This window comes from Acinonyx jubatus, chromosome B1 (assembly GCF_027475565.1).
Source record: "Acinonyx jubatus isolate Ajub_Pintada_27869175 chromosome B1, VMU_Ajub_asm_v1.0, whole genome shotgun sequence".
NCBI lineage: Eukaryota > Metazoa > Chordata > Mammalia > Carnivora > Felidae > Acinonyx > Acinonyx jubatus.
The window spans coordinates 24,775,692-24,794,051 of record NC_069382.1 but is presented as its reverse complement, the minus strand read 5'-3'; the positions used below and the strand labels follow the sequence as shown (position 1 = coordinate 24,794,051).

The 18,360-nt window shown below is 45.1% G+C and overlaps 1 protein-coding gene across 4 annotated transcripts in view; it reads left to right on the top strand.

The window, feature by feature from the left end:
• The first annotated feature begins 310 nt into the window (after nucleotides 1–310).
• The window catches only part of TRMT9B (tRNA methyltransferase 9B (putative)), a 66,365-nt gene continuing 48,315 nt past the window's right edge, over nucleotides 311–18,360 (top strand). For 2 of the 4 annotated variants that reach the window (XM_027077288.2, XM_027077289.2), the window contains exon 1: nucleotides 311–980. The gene's annotated coding sequence lies outside the window, so the exon portion shown is untranslated. Of the gene's footprint in view, nucleotides 1,166–18,360 lie in introns of all 4 variants that reach the window. The other 2 variants (XM_015082879.3, XM_027077287.2) reach the window with 2 other exon arrangements.

The following is an 18,360-nucleotide window of genomic DNA, read 5'->3' as shown; positions in this document are numbered from 1 at the left end:
GCCAGGTGTACTCCCCTTGGCGTCCTCTCCCACGTAGCACCGGCCACGCCGGGAAAGGCTGATGCGCAGAGCCTGGGAAGGAGGCAGGAAGGTCACCCCCATCCCCGGGCCGGGCGGGAGCGGCAGAGCCTCACTTCCCGGGAACGTTCGGGCGGGGCGTCCCCAGGGCACTGGGTTGGGAGGCGACACTCCCCCGGCTCCGCTCCGCCGCCCCTCCGAGGCCGTCAGTCCTCCGGGCCTGGAGGCGCCGCCGGAGCCCAAGCACCGCCTCCGGAGAGGTGAGGGCGGGTCGGGGAGGCGGGGACGGTGACGGGGGCGGGGAACTGCGCGCCCGGGGCCGCGGGCGGTCGCCCAGCTACTGTAGCGGAGCCCGCCCGAAGGCCCCCGAGCCCCGGGAACGGAGCTTCCCGCGCAGGGCGCGCGCGCGGAGGAGGGCGCGCGAAGCCTGGACCCGGGCGGCGGCGGGAGGAGCTCGCGGAGGGGGCCGGCCCCGAGCTCCGCCGCCGAGCCGCGGCCCGGGAGGCCGCGGGGCCCTCGCCGTAACTTCTCTTTGGAAGCCCCGGCAGGGCGGGCGCGCGCTCCCACTCGGGCACGCGCGTCCCGGAGCCCCCCTCCCCCCCGCGCGCGCTCCGTCTATTTTTCCCTACCGCTTTCGCTCTCACACTCTAAAATAGGTCAAGGGGTGGAAGTTACACCTGGTACGGCCCCCGGCTCTGATGCAAAAGCAGCTTTTTCTCCCCGGCTCCGGGAGAGCGTTGCAACTATTCGGTTCGGTAGAGTCTCCCGCCCCCCATACCGTGCAGAAAGCGCCGGCGACCGTGGCGCTGACAATGGTCGGCAGAGGGGAGCGGCGGCGAGCCTCTTTCCCACCCTAGTTCTGCCCGCCCTGCGCCCGCCCTCCCCCAGCACGCGGGGAGTCGGGGGCGCGACAGGTCGCTTCGCGCGCTCGGGTCCCCTGTGTCCGGGGTCTGACCACCTAGGTGAGTTCGTGCTCTCTTCCTCTGTCGTTCCGGGCGCCGAGAGTGACCTGTTTACCTTGAAAACTTAGACGTGATCAAAACAGGCGAGCCTCCCATGCGGCAGGGGATTGCGGGATGTGCTTCAGATGTTAACATCGGATAAGTCAGAACTCAGAGCTGCAGGGGACATGTTTAGTGTCTTAAAGGTGAAAATAGATTTCTGTTTTCACGGAGTACACGTGTATCTCTCCCTTTAGAAGCTACCACTTGGGAATTGATTTTTAACTAGCAGGAGACAGTGAGCTAATAACTTAAACCCAGAAAGTTGGTCAGAATATTTTTTAGGTGATGTGAAAGAACTTATGGACATAGTCAAAGCTGACAACAAAAAACACAGTTTAAGAAGGAATTTCAAAACGGGATGCTAGGATTTGTGTAATATTGCTCTAGGTGTATCTCGTGGTATTACCTGGGTTCTTTGTGGTAAATATCATAAGGATAGAAACGCTTTATGTAGAAAGAGGGTAAGGGTGTAAATATCTACGTGCAAAGCTTTATATCAGCTGGTATGCATGGATTTAAATGTACATTGAACGTTTCCTGTGGGCAGAGAGCTAGAAGATATCTATATCGTTTTGAGGTTAAGGTTATTAGCAATATTACAGGCAAATGATTGACATTTAACTCCTCCTTTCAGCTGTTGAATGTAATACTATTCGTGTGGCTCATTAACTATGGAATCCTTGGCGTTACTGTCTAATGAATGGTTAATTCCGTTTGAAGTTTAGATTGTGGATTTTTTTGTCCTTGATGCCTGACTGAACATGCAGTGTAAAGGACTCTCCAGTGTTGGTGAGGGATCTTGAGAGGACCTCAGAAGAGAGGGTTGTTTGCAGAGAATGAAAGCGACTCCCTGATGGCCACGGATTGCACATAACTTCTTTTAAAGGAGACCTTGACAAGTTGGAAAGTGTTTCCTCACTAATGCGACCACTCCAGAGACAATTGCTTTGTGAATGCATTTGGTCAGATTTGAAACTGGAGCTCCCTATAGGCCCTTCTTGTCATTCAAAAGAAAGCCTATTTCTAGAAAGGTTCAATTAATGTATGACGTTCTCTGGAAATTATTTGTCCGTGTGTGTGTGTGTGTGTGTGTGTGTGTGTGTGTTGCTGTAGCTAAATCACCAAGGCAGTCAAGGTTTTAACAAAAATTTTACTTACCAGCGGGATGTGAAACTGAAAATACTATGTCTGCATGGTTAATTCTGTTTTAAAATGGAGGGGCAGAGGTGCTTCCCAAATAAATCTTAAGTCTCTGTTTATGTGTATTTTCTAAAGCCAAATCTTGCTGGAGATTAAGAGGACTCTAAAGAAGGTATTTCTGGTGGGTAGATATGTGAATACTTATATGCATGTCACTATAAATAATTCATATGCACCTTTAGAAAACTAGTATCCAAAATTTGAAACACATGATGAAGGTTCTATCACTCTATCCTTTACAAAGGACCAGTCAAGCTTGGCGATATACAGGAGGAAAAAATGCAACTAAATCTTTCTTTACTGCATGGTGATGTTCTGATTTGTATTTTAAATAGGAATTGAGTCAAGCTCTCATTGTCATTTAGCCCTGGGTATAATGCATTGTTGGTATGAGGCTGTCAGCACTTGTCTGTGCAATCTTATGTTTCTACCTGTAGGGAAAGTGAGAAGGCGCTCTGAGAAGACGGGTATGGAAGTGTTAAGATGCCAGGGATTTATTTAAGACCACACCGAAGGAAATAAAAATGGAGCCTGATTGTGGTATAGCTTGGTCCGTGGAAGGTCTGCAAGTGTGGTGGTGCCCCATGGCCAATTGAGTGTCCTTCAGTTTTTGTGATTTTCTTCTCTTGATGTCGTAAGAGAGTACCTCGCGTAGAACCCCTAGCTAAGAGGTCTCCAAGAAGAGTCGACGGCTTTCTCTCTGGCTGCTCACTTCCCAATCAGGCAAACTTCCAACCACTCAAGAGAAGGAATTCAGAGCGTGCACTGGAATACCTGGAGTGAATCCCATCTCGGGGCCATTTCCTCACCTGTGAGATGGCGATAATGAGCCTTCCCGATGTGGTTGGGAGAAGCGCATGGAGTAATTTGTAATATCGAGCGGTTAGCACGCTGTGAGCAGTCGTATTAGGAGGAGAAATGTGTTGCCCTAAATGTCATCTCCGGGGGGCTGTGGAGGGGTTGCTGCATAACTGACAGGAGAATTGAACGTGCAGGCGAACGGGTCATTCTCCTGCCCTGGTGTATTCTATATGCTCTCACAGTATACACTATAGTATATGCTAGGCTCCTAGTAGTTAGTCTTTTGGGAGCTAGAGGCTCACCCTGTCAAGCCTGCATATCTTCTACCTTACGCAGGCCTTTGGCTTATCGAGGGTTAAAGACGTTACCTGCCGTGGTGTTTGGAAATGATGATGAGACAGTACGGGGAGGGAGAGATGACCAGTTGGAATTCTAAAATAGAATTTAAACATTAAATTGGCTAGTTTCTGTTAATGCCATTAGAAGTATGGCCCTCCTGGGGCGCCTGGGTGGCTCAGTCGGTTAAGCGGCCGACTTCGGCCCAGGTCATGACCTCGTGGTCCGTGAGTTCGAGCCCCGCGTCGGGCTCTGTGCTGACCGCTCAGAGCCTGGAGCCTGTTTCAGATTCTGTGTCTCCCTCTCTCTGACCCTCCCCCGTTCATGCTCTGTCTCTCTCTGTCTCAAAAATAAATAAACGTTAAAAAAAAAAAAAAGTATGGGCCTCGTAAAATGATAATAGTTTCTAGTTTTCCCATGGACAGTTACATAGTTTACAATGGAGCATTTCGACTTTGGGGGCAAAACAGCCATAGCATTCGTTTAGCTTTTCACTTGTTCAGCACTGTCTAGGCACCTAAGGCACTATGCCGAGCCTTCAGAATACCATAGCAAGAAAAACAGACCTAACTTTTCAGGGAACACTTGTCTGTTGGCATACATACGTAAACCTGTAATTACACCGGTGCTCGTGCTAGGCAGGAAAAATGTCAAGGGCAGAAACAGGGAATTTGACTTGTGAAGGGAGGGACGTCAGGAGTGCTTGCTTAAGGCGGTGGCGGTGGGGTTGTGAAGGACGGTCCTTGAGGAAGGAAGAGCATTTGATACGGAAGGAACAGCGCCTGCGAAGACTGAATGCACGTGTATACTGTAGGGGTGGGCCAAGGAGAGCCAGGTATCTATGAGGAAGGGACAATGTTGTGAATGAGGCTGGAACAGCAGGCCTGGGCCCTGACACACATTTTCTCGTCTTTTATACTGAGGATTATGGTCTCAGAACTCTTGTTTTGTGTAAGCAAGCATCTTAGGCTTTCAGACTACTCTAACGAATTATACAAAAGATATTTACAATCATTTTTTTGAAGCTGATCAGAGCCTAAGCCGATATGTACCATGATTGACTAGTTTGTCAGCTCTTTGCATTACTAATTGTCTGACTTGAAAACCACTGGGATTAATTTTCTCTTGAAAAATCTAACAGATTTTTGTTTAATATACACATTTTGTAGATTTCCAGCTATCCTACACACACATCTGTGTCCTATATACAAATTTATTTGTGTATTTCCATTTTGTGTATTTCCAGCTATTCTCTCTCTATATGCATATATACACAAAAATTTATGGGTTATACATATTTACCCAGTTTGAATTTATATGTCTATTCAATAACTATAGGGACAGAGTCACGTGTATTTCACCCAGGGAAAGGCCTCCTGAGTGTGTATGTGAGAAGCCTGAGCCCAGCTCTGAGAAGCTGTGAGCTAGGCCTGCAGAGCAGGGGCAGGAAGCAGCATGTATCCTTGGTGGACCGCTCTCCAGCACCATCCAGGCAAGGTCAGGGAACAATCTGGCACAGGCTTCTCTTCACCATATGCGTGCTTTTATTCACTGTTATTCCCTGTTCTCACTTCCCTTCTTTTTCCTTCCTCTTTCCCCTGTCATTTTTTTTTTCCTTAATGTTTTTTTCTTCTCTCTCCAGGGGTCCCCAGAATTATTTCTCAGCCCTCATAACTATGCTTTGGCTTTAACCTCAGGCCCTGCAGTGTTGGCCCTCACTTGGGTAGATCTGGATGGTATGGCCCTTGATCTACTCCCATTCTTAACGTATAACTGTATATGTCAGATGGGCACAAACTTTTTCCCTTTGGCAGTTCTTCCCAGGCATCAGAACTAATGTCTTGTGCACTGAATTCCCACATCTCTCCCTTCTTCCCTGTTGAGGGAGGCTGCAGATAATAGAAACTATCCTAGTTACTGTAAGCAAAACGGTTTTTGTACGGGAGTTAGGTGTTGACAAGGTTGGAAGAAGAGGTTGCAGCTGAAAGGGGAGAAGAGGATCCAGGCTGAGCTCTAAGGGTGACACCCAGACAGCACAGCGGAACTGCCCCCCCCCCCCCCCCCCCCAGGGCTGCTGCTGTCATTGCCAAGGGATGAAGGTTGGGAATCAGAGCCACCACTGGAGCTACTGACAGTCCAAGGCACAAGTGATCGGATTAGCTGCTTACAAAGTGCAATTCCACACAGGAAGCCAGTGACTGAACACAGCTACTAATGACAAAAACAAGCTAGCAAACATATTTTTTTTTTATATATACCCTCTCCCTCCCTTCTCATCCAGCTCATCCCATGGGCAGAACCTGATCTGTGCCCAGAACCCTAGCTGCAAGGAACTCTGGGAAATGTAGTTTACACCTTTCCAGCCTCCGCAATTGAGGAACACACACTTGAAGGAGACTGGAATGAAAGCTGAGTGACACCCCATCACGTCTTACATATCTAAAACATATTTCATCAGAGCCTGAGCTAGCATATTTCATTCAAAGCAGGTAGATGATATATTGTAAGAATCCAAAAAGGATCTGGTTGCTAACCAATTTCCATTTCAAACAGATGGATATGATAGTCATTATAGTTGAAATTGCTGGAAAAAGCATCAAGCAAATAAATAACTAAAAATTACCAAGTGCCTGCCTCTGCATGTGGTTCTATCTGAATACGAAATAATATTCCTTTGTTCTGGTTTAGCAATCAAAGTCAAATACCAGGAGAATTGATTTCTAAAAAAGTCCTCCCCACCAAAGTCCCAGATAGGCTATGTTTAATGCATAGCAATACAAAGGAAGAATTCAGGGCGTGATAACAGAAATTATAGCTCCTGGCAGGCTGGCTCTTTCATTAGATGAGTTATCTGTGTCTCTATGTTTCTACTAAATCTTTCTTTTCTCTATAATTTTAATGTGTTTTTTTTTTAAGGATCATAAAGATAGAAATGACCTGTTAATTGGAAATTAAATAAGAGTATTGACTGTAATAACGTATTTCATACCCTACTTGTCAGATTCTGTTTTTGCAAACCATTAAAGTAAATATGATGGACTCTCTACTATTACTAAGTCATAAATGATCATTTATCGGCAGTCAGAAATTCCATTGGCGTATCTAAGACTTAATCTTGATTACTGAATGCAGTCATTTTATATTTGCCTCTGATATTTGGAGTTAGAAAATGAAAGCAGAGTAGCAAAAACAAATAGGGTAACTTAGTGAATTTGTCAGTCTATCATATCTATTTTTAATTGATTTTTATGTCTCAACAGGCAACACTCCATTCAGATATCTGGTAGGTGGTGAAAGCATTTAAATGCAGAATTACAAATGCTGCCTGGGGTAAACCACACTATAATGTGAATATGTTCTTTCAAGTCCAGTGGTGACACCGAGTTTAGCCATCCCACCCAAGCCACCAAAACTAAACCTATGAAAATAAACACAGGGCTTTTGCTCTGTAAATGCAGCTTCAAGACAAATCCACTGTCCTCCCTCCTGAGCCCCCACCTAAGCCCCACACGCAGTGTGTTCTCAGGAGGGAAGTGTTTGTATCTAATATTACACTATTGCTTGATTATAAGGGAAAGTAAGTAGTATTTATCTATGTTAGAGTAACACATTATGATCTCCACTTCCCGCTTCCCACAGTTTTTCTCTTTCCTTCCCATTTGAGCAAACATTCAAGAGAAAATTCTGGATTTCCCTCCCCCTGGGTTATAAGGGGGATGAGTTCTTGTCTTTAGCTATATGGAGTGTAGTGGCAGGTTAAGTTGTAGGACACAACTCCTTTTATGGACTGAAAATCAGGGGCACCTGAGTAGCTCAGTTGGTTAAGCGTCTGACTTTGGCTCAGGTCATGATCTCATGGTTCCTGAGTTTGAGCCCCGCGTCGGGCTCTGTGCTGACAGCTCAGAGCCTGGAGCCTGCTTCCGATTCTGTGTCTCCCTCTGTCTACCCCTCTGCTGCTTGCACTCTGTCTCTCGCATTGTCTCAAAAATAAACAAACATTAAAAAAAATTTTTTTAAAAAGTCAAAATGATCTGGCCACCTGGGTGGCTCAGTTGGTTGAACCTCTGACTTCAGCTCAGGTCATGATCTCGCGGTTGTTGAGTTCGAACCCCGAATCAGGCTCTGTGCTGACAGCTCAGAGCCTGGAACCTGCTTCGGATTCTGTCTCCTCTCTGCCCCTCCCCCGCTTGCCCACGCGTGCTCACGCTCTCTCTCTCTCTCTCTCTCAAAAATAAATAAACAAAACAATCAAAATGATCTTTTGATTTTCTAAGTGTATTATAAAGTAGAACATCCAAACCTGAACTCACTCTCTGGTTGGATCATCAATGGGCCAAATTGAAGCAGGAAGTGGGTAGAGAAGGCATGGTTTTCTGGTGTATTTTTTAAAGCAGAATTTGAGGACAATCAAGCAAGATGAGTATTTGAACATCATTGAGTGATCTGTTTACTCACTGTCTCAAGATGTATCTATTAAGAACCTCCTTTGTACCATGATTGGTGCTGGGTGCTAAAGATACGCAACTCTTCCTTTGAGAGACTGACACTCACTCTGGGGGAGACCCTCAGAAAGGGTTTTGGCAGGTAAAATGGTGCTCTTATGGTGAGGATGGAGAACTGTGGCTTTCTCAAAGAAAAAGTGGGGTATTTTCTGATCGTAAGGTGAAAAGCAGAGTTAATTGAAACAGACATATCTCTGACTTCAAAGACTGTCTGCTGCTATCTTTAACAACAGCAAAACAACAAAACGGCAGCCAAAAGAGGCAAGTGTCTCGGACTGGGCCTTTTGTCTGCTCCCTTGAACCTGCAGAAATTGAAAGGAGCTTGTCAAAAGTTAGAGGGTTTTGGTTTAAAGAAATTATGAGTTTGTAAAGAAAGAGGACTGCTTTTGGTACTTTAGTCAGCGTTCAGAAAGTCATCTACATAGCGCCTGGGAGGCTCAGTCATAAGCATCTGACTTCCGCTCAGGTCATGATCTCACAGTTCCTGAGTTCGAGTTCCACATTGGGTGAGCTCAAGCCCTGCTTCTCGTGAGCCCTGCTTCTCTCTCTTTCTCTTTCCCTCTTTCTCTCCCTCTGCCCCTCCTGGGATGCTCTCTCTTTCTGCCCCTTGCTCACTTGTGCCCTCTCTCTCTCTCTCTCTCTCGCAAAAAAAAAGGGGGGGGGGCAAAATCTATTAGAAATAAAAATTAAAAATAAATAAAAAAGAAAGTAATATATAATCTTTAAAAAATGTTAAGGGTGGCAGCAAGGAAAGGGGGACCTCCGTCCTATCAGGGACTTCTGTCCTACGACCACAAGAATTTGAATTCAATTCCAAAAATGGGCTTGGAAGTAGATTTTCCCCCAGAACTTCTGGATGACAGCTCACCCTGGCCGATATCTTGATTTCTGCTTTGTCATATCCTGAGCAGAAAACTCAGGCCTGTTGTTCCAAACTTCTGATCTACAGAACTGTCAGCTAATAAATGGGTGTTGTTTTAAGTTAAAAAAAACAAAGATCAGAACCCCTAACATTCTGTAGGCCATTGAATTTATAGAGTAATTTGAGAAAATGCAGGTGCATTCTGAATGTTCAGACATTTGCAAATGAGAATGGCCATGCGATGATTTATGCGATTATGAAACAGATCTAGGGGGACTATATGACTTCTTGTTCAATCTGGGACACTGTTAAGGGTGAAAGGGGTACTATTAACGAGTGCCCTGGGCAAAGAAGCAGAAATGGGGACTTAGGCCAGCAAACCAGGATTCATGGTCACCCAAGATTAAGACGCTCGTTGTATAACATTATTGCATTAACTGCAATATTGGTTTCTTAGAGGTTGTGGTAAATATATACATAATACTTTCCATTTAAACCATTTTGAAATGTACAGTTCAGTGGCATTAAGTATATTCATATTGTTGTGCAAGTATCCTCATTCGTCTCTAGAATTTTTATCATGTGATCATTGTGCAGCGCTGAAACTGTACCTATTAAGCAGTAAGTGCCCGCTCACCTCTCCCCTTTGCTCCTGGCAACCACCATTCTACTTCCTGCCTGTGAATTTGGCTACTCCAGGGACCTGACATTAGTGGAGTAATAAACTACCTGTCCTCGTGTAGCAAGCTTATTTCACTTAGCGTAACGTCCTCAGGTCTTATCCGTGTTGTAGCATGTATGAGGGTTTCCTTTCTTTTTAATGAGGAATATTTTTCCAAGGGTACGTATTTCCACATTTTGTTGATCCATTCATTCGTAGGTGAACACTTGAGTTTGGCGATTGTGAATAATGCTCTCGTGAGCCTGTGCAAAGATCTCTGTGAGCCCTTGCTTTCCCTTCTTTTCCATTCACAGTATTGAGTTGTAAATGAGGAAATTAAAAATGGAGGGAAAAAGAGCATTCTTTTCCTTGACAGGCTCTTTCTGTTCATCCTTCTGTCAGACTGGAGTCCCGCTATGCCTCTATAGAACTCAGCAGAAAAATCAGCGGTTGCAGATAATCTAAAGAAACTGCCTGCTGGAAAAAAAAGCATGCACAGGCTCAAATTCCATCTCCACACAAGGAAGAAAGCTAGTTTTTCTGTCTTCACTACCATATGCATTGATCATGGATTTTGCAAGTGAAAAGGGCTGGCATCTAGAACATCAGAATCTGAGTCAAGTCAATGGCCTTCAGCAGCACAAAGAACCAGGAAATCAGCAGCAGGAGACTGAACAACAGAAGGCTCCATGTGACCAAGAACATCTTTGTAACACAGGGGAATGAACTTCCTGGAAACAGGCAACAGAACCAACCAACAGCCATCTGTTGATTTGGAAGCTGAGATGAAAGGAGACAGGCTACAGGACTGTGGGCCTTCCAGATACTGAGAAAAATGTTCTTTTGGCTGTAGAAGTAGATATCAGAAAGTCAATGTCAAGAACATTGGTACATCTGATCTCAGCTTAGATAATCCCTTTTTATAACTTTAAAAAAATTTGTTTAATGTTGGTTTATTTTTGAGAGAGACAGAGATGGTGTGTGAACAGAAGAGGGGCAGAGAGAGAGGGAGACACAGAATCTGAAACAGCCTCCAGGCTCTGAGCTGTCAGCACAGAGCCCAACGCAGGGCTCGAACCCACGAACCGTGAAATCATGACCTGAGCCGAAGTCAGACACTTAACTGACTGAGCCACCCAGGCGCCCCCAAAGTGTAACTTTTTACTTGAAAACTTAAGCACCTTTATTTCCACTAGGGATTTATAGTCCTGGAAAGTAATGTTGACATGTCTGGAACGAATAAGGGATTGCCACCTCTCCCTAAGTCTCTGTGGCAGATGTCAGCCCTCTCTGGAGTCAATAAAAAAACGAATTCATTTGTAACACCTTGAAGGAACTTGATAAACTTTTGGTCATTAGTAATAACCAAGCTTCAGAAAATACATCTGCAGAGGTTAATCTGCCAATCTCTCAGAAATGGTAGCTGAGAGCCCAATAGGTATTAAGGAGCTTTGAGAAAAATGGACCCAAAGTGAATATCTTACAGCTTTCCAGAATGAACAGTGCCCACAAGTCTGTTCTCACCAGACGGCAGCTGTATCAGTGGGGACTGAAATATTAACAGGCAAGTCCACACGAAAACTTGCACACGGACGTTTGTATTATAAACACTTTTAAACTGCAAATAACCAACACATCCTTCAGCAGATGAATAGATCAACAGTGGTATGTCCATATGATAGAATGATATCCAAAGATAAAAGTATCTTTTAAGCCATGGAAAGACATGGTGGAACATTAAATAAATATTGCTAAGTAAAAGAAATCAGTCTGGAAAGGCTAGATACGATATAATTCCAACTGTATGACATTCTGGAAAGAATAGTGTGTGATTCTGGACTGAGACAATGAAAAGGCCAGTGATTGCCAGGGATTTTTTGAGGGGGGAGAGGAGATCAATAATGGAGCACAGGGGATTTTTAGGGCAGTGAAACTATTCTGAGTGGTACTATAATTATGGACACGTGACATTTTGTATTCAGCAAAACCCACAGAACAGTACAATACAAAGAGTGAACCCTGATATAAACTATGGGCATTTGTTAATAATAATGTATCAATATTGGTTCCTGAGTTTTAACTGATGCTTCCCAGCAATGCAAGATGTTAAATTAGAAATTGCATAAACTACGTCTTAAAAAAGTAATGCACGCTTTGCCTGCTGCTAGAATAGAAGATGCTGAAACTGTTACCTTCAGGGGTCCAGGTGATGGCATGTCAAGTGTAGGGAACATAGCTCCAAGTCATTGAAATGAATAAATGAGAGTTCTGTCATTTGTTCCCAGCTGAAACAGCTAATCAGCTACACTGAACCTGAAGTGCAGGCTGTTCACCCAGGCTCTCAGCAGGTGAGGAGGATGCACGCAATGAGACTTCTGAACAAACTACTTCCTTTCCATAGTGGTTAAAGACTTGGGTCGGTGGAGGCGGGGTGGGGGGTGCGGCGCCTGGCTGGCTCAGCTGGTTGAGCATCCGACTCTTGATTTTGGCTCAAGTCATGATCTCACAGTTTGTGGTTTCAAGCCCTGCATTGGGCTCTGTGCTGACAGCATGGAGCCTGCTCGGGATTCTCTCCACCACCCCACCCCCACCCCCCACCCCTCCTCTGCTCTCTCTTTCTCTCTCAAAAATAAATAAATGTTAAAAAAATTTTTTTAATTTAAAAAAGACTTGGGTCTGCACTCACAGAATCCATCGATGGAACTGAAACCAGAGGAAATGCTGGTCCTGAAGCTGCACAGCCAATCACCTAGTCCCTCCAACTGTCTGCCATTAATTTTCCCCACTGCAGACATTGACTGGATTCTCCATGCTGGCTCTCTTCCACAGGAAGCTCTTAAGGCCTTGCATCAAGTTGGCAGAAATGCAGACGGAGCTCTTCTTGCTTTTGTAGTGAGGCATGCTATAGTTCCTACATAACTATGGCAAAGTGGGCTAGACCATACACCTTAAAAAAGCTATATAGATACCCACGCCCACCCAGATGTATGCAGCATATAGAAACCAGCGAGCAGAAGGTCGAGCTGGATATGTTTAAAGATATTTTTTTTAGCCAAAGTAATCTGTGACCTTTTGTCTGATAATTTGTTCTACTCATGCACATTTGGGCCTCTTGAAATGTACTGGCAGTGCGTGCATACGAAAGCTTTTTGTTCTTACAAAGATGATCTATCCTTGCGTAAAACTGATGGTTTTATGGGGCGCATATCACCTTACAGTGACAGTGGATCTTTGACAAGCAGAAGCCACTAGAAATCACACCACTGGTAGAGCTGAAGGCAGATCAACGTAATACTGGCTCTCTGTGCTGCAGGCAGGGTATGCCCTCTTGACTCAGCGGTGAGCTTGTAAACTTTCAAGCACACAGTTTGGTGTTTTGAATGATTCCCAGTGCTCTGTGTATTATGATTCATCCACTAAAACAGGACATCGAAGAATAAGTCAGTTAAGCGTCCTTAAAAAACTCACATAGGTTTGTTTTTTTTTTTTCCTTAAACAGTTGGGTCTCAAGTATTTATAAGTGACCCTAATGGCATTAGTTTTCACCTACGACGACATAGAGCCTAAACCTCTTTCCACACGCAGCCGACGTTTTCCTCGACCCCACCTCAGCACGATGCTATTCCCTGTTGGCCTTTATACCCTGCCCGCCCTCCTCCCAGGTCTTGCTCAGGATCGGGGCCCTTCACTGGGGCAGCACATTAGCTGTGCCAGGCTTCCTGCCTGCTGGATGACCAGCGGCTTCAGAAAGAGTACATTCTGGTCGGTGTGCTAACGGTCAGTCCCGGGGGTGCCAGCAGAATGATCATCCTGTGCAGTTCAACCACAGCTGTTCTGAGGCCTGTGATGCTGCTGTAAAACCTGGTGATGGAAGCCTGTGGCAGGAAAACCCGAGAGACTGTTGAGATGGAGTGGTGTTCCAGGGCAGGGAGGCCGCGGCGGGTTGACAGGCGAAGGAAGCCCAAGGAAGTAGGCAAGGCTCGCGGACCCCTCTTGGAAAGGAGGAGAAGGGGCGTCTAACGCGGGCGGGCGGATGCAGGGCTGGGCGTGGCTTGTCTTGGTGTGTGGTTTTCTGTTCCCGGTTCAGGAGAGGAGATGGTGGCTGTGTGGGCGAGGACAGGAGGCCACGGGGCGGGGGAGGGGGGCTGCAGAGAGACAGAGGGTTGGCTGACGGCCAGGAAAGAGGAGCTCAACAGAGAGATGCTGGCCTTTGAGAGGCAGCTGGTAATTCTGGGGGGCGCGGGATGGACAAGACTTGGGGTGGCAAGGAGGGAAACTGAAGAAATGTGCATTTTTTCAGCAAGGTAGGAGCGGAGTTAGCCTGATAAGGCGCTGTTTTGTCAATATCTCAGGTTTTTCCGGGGAAACTGAGTTAGGTTCCCAATGTAAACAATAAAACTTTAAGCTTTGGTTTTATATCTACTTGCCCATTTGGGGCCCTCACTTTTTTGTGCATGAGCTCTGCACCATCTCATTTTCTAACAATTTAGGAGGCCATAAAACAAAGATCAGGTGACTGAAGCAGACTATTGGCCTTTTTCTGAGGAAAAGCTACATTAAAAAACCCCAGTCGGGCATCTGAGTGGCTCAGTCGGTTAAGCGTCCGACTCCGGATTTCAGCTCAGGTCAGGATCCCCGGGTCTTGAGATCAAGCCCTGCATGGGGCTCTGCACGGAGCATGAGGCCTGCTTGGGATTCTCCCTCTCCCTCTGCCCCTCTCCCGCTCCTCGCTTGTGCGCAGCACACTCTCTAAAAACAAAAACAGAACCAAAAACCTCCGCTCATTACTGTCATCTTCACCGTTTGTGCTTTTTAAAAACTACCTTTGTAAAATATTGTTAATTCACCTTTTTTTAACCTTTCGTGTTTCAACATCATGGGAACTGGGGGTGCGTGTTACAGCTGATGGTGTATCATCAGCTTTCTTGGCAAAATAATTGTGCCTATGACTAAATAGAAGGTGTCTTAGTCAGGATGGGCTACCATAAGAGAACACCACAGACTGGGTGGCCTCAACAATAGATACCTATTTCTCACGGTTCTGGAGACTGGAAGTCCCAGATTGAGGTCCCAGCCAATCTGGTTTCTGGTAAGAGCCCTCTTCCTGGCTTGTAGATGGCCACCTTCTTGCTTGTCCTCACATGACCTTTCCTCTATGTGCACATCAAGGAAGAGTTCTTCAGTGTATTTTCTTGGATTTTTTTTTTTTTTTTAAGTAGGCTCCACACCCAACATAGGGCTTGAACTCTTGACCCCAAGATGAAGAGTCATATGCTCTACTGACTGAGCCAGCCAGGTACCCCTCTGCTCTGTTTTCTTATAAAGATATAAGGACATTAATCCTATTGGATTAGGGCCCCACCCTTATGACTTCATTTAATCTTAGTTACCTCCGTGTATATAAGCCCCTGCTTCAAACACAGCCACATTGGGACTTAGAGCTTTGACATACGAATTTTGGGAGAGACACAAACATTTAGGCCAAGAAGATGGCATCCCAGATTCCATTAGGTGCTATATAGCCAGCACTAAGATGGAGATAACTCCATCCGCCATAGGAGTTTCAGGTTAAATCTTTTGTTGTATTTATTTTTAATTTTTTAAAATTTAGAATCAGAACTCATATTGACTTTTTAAGGAGATTATGATAAAACCCTGTGAAGGTTAAAAAAATGGGATTTCTAATTCTAAATGAGAAATAATAGACTGTATCCTTATAGGCTTATCTCCGAAGAGACAAACATAGTTATAAAATGGGGGAGGAAACTGGAAAAAAAATGAAACTTTCCAGAACAGTCTGGTTTATTCTGGGCACAGACTTAATAACTCCTGCTGCTAGGAGAGGTACAATTTACTGCCACAGCAAAGCTTAAAATGTCAAACATATTCTTACAAAACACAATGCAAGCTGCCTGCAAATTAGACCATTCTTTCAGCTGGCATGTCTCCTATTTCTGTGCATCCTTCATAATTGCGGCACTTAGAACGGAGAGCCTCTGTGCGTGGTGTAAACATTCAAACCCTACCACCACATCACTTTTCATATGCATGAAGCAGGGGTGGGTCGCTGCCGACAATACAGGGAACTCCAGGATCAGACCTATTAGGAGCTCAGTGTCAAAGAAACAAAACTAGCGTTGAAGCAAAGGCACAGCAAGGAGAGTGTCAGGGAGCTCTGGTTACAAAGCAAAAGCCTGCCGATCAGAAGGCCAGGCTCAGAGGGCCAGGCCCCAGGGACTCAGCAGGAGGTCACCGGTGCTGCCAGCCTCTGCCAGCATCCAGGTCATGACTCAGAACCAAGAAGGCGGAAGAGCAGTCAGTACAGATGTCACCAAATTGGCTTATCCAGAAACGGTCAAGAAGTAGTCAAAACCTAATCCCATTTAATGTACATGCAGACACTCTCCTAAGCCCCAGAGAGCAAAGTTCTCATACTCAGCCCCTATGTGACCAATTAAAAAAATATGTTATTTATAGGATATTTAGAATGACAATAAAAATAGGTGGTACATGTTAGTAAGATTTACATAAAGGTGATTAAAATAAATAATATCTTTGTCAACCTCCGCTAGTTTTCATTTTTTTAAATTTTACAGGGAGAGAGGGGCAGAGGGAGAGAGAGAATCTTAAGCAGGTTCCAAGCTCAGCGATCCCGTGACCCTGGAATCATGACAGGAGCCGAAATCAAGAGTCGGATGTTCAACCGACTGAGCCACCCGGGCACCTGAACCTCAGCTATTTCTAATGCTACATTATGTGATACAGGTTTTTATTAAAATTGATCTACATTGGGGGTGCCTGGGTGGCTCAGTCGGTTAAGCCTCCGACTTCAGCTCAGGTCATGCATGATCTGTGAGTGACCTGTGAGCTCAGGTCATGATCTGTCAGCTCAGGTCATGGTCTGTGAGTTCGAGACCCGCGTCGGGCTCTGTGCTGACAACTCAGAGCCTGGAGCCTGCTTCGGATTCTGTGTCTCCCTCTCTCTCTCTGTCCCTCCCCACTCATACCTCTTTCTCTCTCTTTCTCTCAAAAATAAATAAACATTAAAAACAACCTTTTCTTTTAATTGATCTACATTGGAGTTCAGTCCGTATTTATTTAGCACAGGACTTCTCAGACTAACACAGGAGATGGATGGCGCATGCTAATCCCTTCCACCACTCTGGCTTCAGGGGGATGAATCATCTTCTCCGAGATGGGCTTAGCCTGTTTGTTCAGGAGTTGGGCACAGTGGGAAGGTGCCTGCTGGAGGACTCAAGGCCTCCTTTCTCCAGATCACAGGAGCGAGAAATTGAGTTCACAACATGTTCATTACCTTGTTTACCTTTTACAGTGTCTCTTTCGATTTTTGCATTATGCGAATATAATCCTCATACAACAAAACGCATTTTAGGATCACGTAGCATTCCTCATCAGTACAGACACCAGTGGTTAATGCTCCTGAGGTATGGGAGGTGTCCGTAATAAAATTCTAGATAGCATGAAAATAAACTTAAGGTACATGAAAAATTGGATCAAGAAGCAGGAATGTTCTATGGGTTTCATGTTAAAAAAAAAAAAAACTGCTTCACTCTAGGGTTCTGAGTAAATCATTTCCTGTATTTGTTTTCTCTCTGAAATGGTCATCTAAAGAGATATGTGTGGTGCCCGGAAATCTTTGGTGAGTTAAATTTAATACTGGTATGTTGGGCAAAAGCATATGTAAAAATCCACCCAAAGGCTCAGGAACAAATGGATTCCATAATGGGACCAGGCACTGTCACAGCTCCGTCTTCGCCTCAGGACCCTAAGGCATCAAAGTCTTGTGCTCAACTCTTGCTTTCCCCTACCATGTGCACACAGCCTGAAGCTCATCAGACCACAGTGAAGGTATAGGGACAAGGACAGTGACGATGTGCTCGCCCTAGAGGTTTTTCTTGTGATAGAACTGACATTAAAATGTTAACATTTGACCGATTTCGATTATATTGAACTTTTCTTCACTAATGCACTACACCTAAGTGTATTCCTTTCTACAGAAAGCTGCCCTTTACCGTTGGTAATTTCTGGGGAAGACAAGGCCTCCTGAGTTTTCCACTTTTCTTGTTAATTAAGTGGGAAGCTGTCACTCTCATAGTATTAGAATCACGAATCCACTCAGAATGCCAGAAGAGTATTAAATACATTTTCAGAACACTGTCTTAATTCCATAGAGTGATTGTCAATATGAGCGTAGTAACGGGGACTAAGCTGCTAACAAATTTTAAATTTGTTTTGAAGCACTGTTACAAGTCATTGTATAGGCTGAAGGACCTTGCGTATAATACAGCTTCTCAAGAAAGACAATGATAAAGATGAGTTTCTATTTTATTTTTTTTAAGTTTATTTATTTTGAGAGAAAGGGGGAGAGAGAGACAGTGAGGAGGGGAGGGGTGGAGAGAGAGAGAATCCCAAGCAGGCTCCCCACTGCCTGCTCAGAGCCTCACGCGGGGCTCGATGTAGGGTACGAACCCACAAACCGTGAGATCATGACCTGAGCCAAAACCAAGAGTCAGACGCTTAACCCACTGAGCCACTCGGGCACCCTTAATGAATTTCTATTTTAAATGAGATGTCACCCCAAACACAAAAGACATACACACTAAAAGACTATAAAGGCCTGCAGAAGATGAGGCTGGGAAGAGGAACAGAGTGGACAGACCTTCCTGATTGCAGTTCCTTTAATCTAGAAAGCCACTGGCTTGCTCTGTGGAATTTTCCTCTCACAGGCAAACATTAATCCTTTAGAAATTTCTGATTGATTTGTCCTAGAGAGCTACTCTAGCTCCTAGTTCACTACCCAAATCTCTACCTGTTCTCTACTCTGAGGTCTGGGGACATAAGGAGAAATTCAAGTCTGGCATAGAATGTCAGTGCTTGAAAGTTATGTTGCACTTTGGGGATGTTAAAGTACGTTTCTATATGGCAGTCAGTCTTAGACGAGGAAGGGCACTTTAT